The sequence below is a fragment of the Arachis ipaensis genome, chromosome B8 (assembly GCF_059453495.1).
Source record: "Arachis ipaensis isolate K30076 ecotype BB chromosome B8, ASM5945349v1, whole genome shotgun sequence".
Taxonomy (NCBI): domain Eukaryota; kingdom Viridiplantae; phylum Streptophyta; class Magnoliopsida; order Fabales; family Fabaceae; genus Arachis; species Arachis ipaensis.
The window spans coordinates 87,152,500-87,153,607 of NC_142443.1; the positions used below are offsets into that span (position 1 = coordinate 87,152,500).

A 1,108-nucleotide genomic window follows, 5' to 3' on the forward strand; every position below is an offset into this window, starting at 1 on the left:
CAATTTACATGGAAGAAGCATCTCCATTCCTGCCATTGGAGCAAAGAACTTTGAGCTGAAACCTCAATTAGTTTCTCTGATGCAGCAGAACTGCAAGTTTCATGGACTTCCATCTGAAGATCCTTTTCAGTTCTTAACTGAATTCTTGCAGATATGTGATACTGTTAAGACTAATGGAGTAGATCCTGAAGTCTACAGGCTCATGCTTTTCCCTTTTGCTGTAAGAGACAGAGCCAGATTATGGTTGGATTCTCAACCCAAAGACAGCCTGAACTCTTGGGATAAGCTGGTCACGGCTTTCTTAGCCAAGTACTTTCCTCCTCAAAAGCTGAGCAAGCTTAGAGCTGATGTTCAAACCTTCAGACAGAAAGAAGGTGAATCCCTCTATGAAGCTTGGGAAAGATATAAACAGTTGACCAAAAAGTGTCCTTCTGACATGCTTTCAGAATGGACCATCCTGGATATATTCTATGATGGTTTATCTGAGCTATCAAAGATGTCACTGGACACTTCTGCAGGTGGATCCATTCACCTAAAGAAAACGCCTGCAGAAGCTCAAGAACTCATTGACATGGTTGCTAATAACCAGTTCATGTACACTTCTGAAAGGAGTCCTGTGAGCAATGGGACGCCTATGAAGAAGGGAGTTCTTGAAGTTGATACTCTGAGTGCCATATTAGCTCAGAATAAAATATTGACTCAGCAAGTCAATATGATCTCTCAGAGTCTGCATGGAATGCAAGCTGCATCCAACAGTACTCAAGAGGCATCTTCTGAAGAAGAAGCTTATGATCCTGAGAACCCTGCAATAGCAGAGGTGAATTACTTAGGTGAACCTTATGGAAACACCTATAACTCATCATGGAGAAATCATCCAAATTTCTCATGGAAGGATCAAAAGCCTCAACAAGGCTTTAATAATGGTGGAAGAAACATGTTTAACAATAATAAACCTTTTCCATCATCCACTCAGCAACAGACAGAGAACTCTGAACAAAATGCTTCTAATTTAGCAAATCTAGTCTCTGATCTATCCAAGGCCACTGTGATCTTCATGAATGAAACAAGGTCTTCCATTAGAAATTTGGAAGCACAAGTGGGCCAGCTG

At 41.1% G+C, this 1,108-nt stretch overlaps 1 non-coding gene across 1 annotated transcript; it reads right to left on the reverse strand.

The window, feature by feature from the left end:
* Nucleotides 1-334: 334 nt before the first annotated feature.
* On the reverse strand, nucleotides 335-442 carry LOC148548721 (small nucleolar RNA R71). The gene has a single exon (XR_015897723.1). It is a non-coding gene; the product is annotated as a small nucleolar RNA R71 (small nucleolar RNA).
* Nucleotides 443-1,108: the final 666 nt, after the last annotated feature.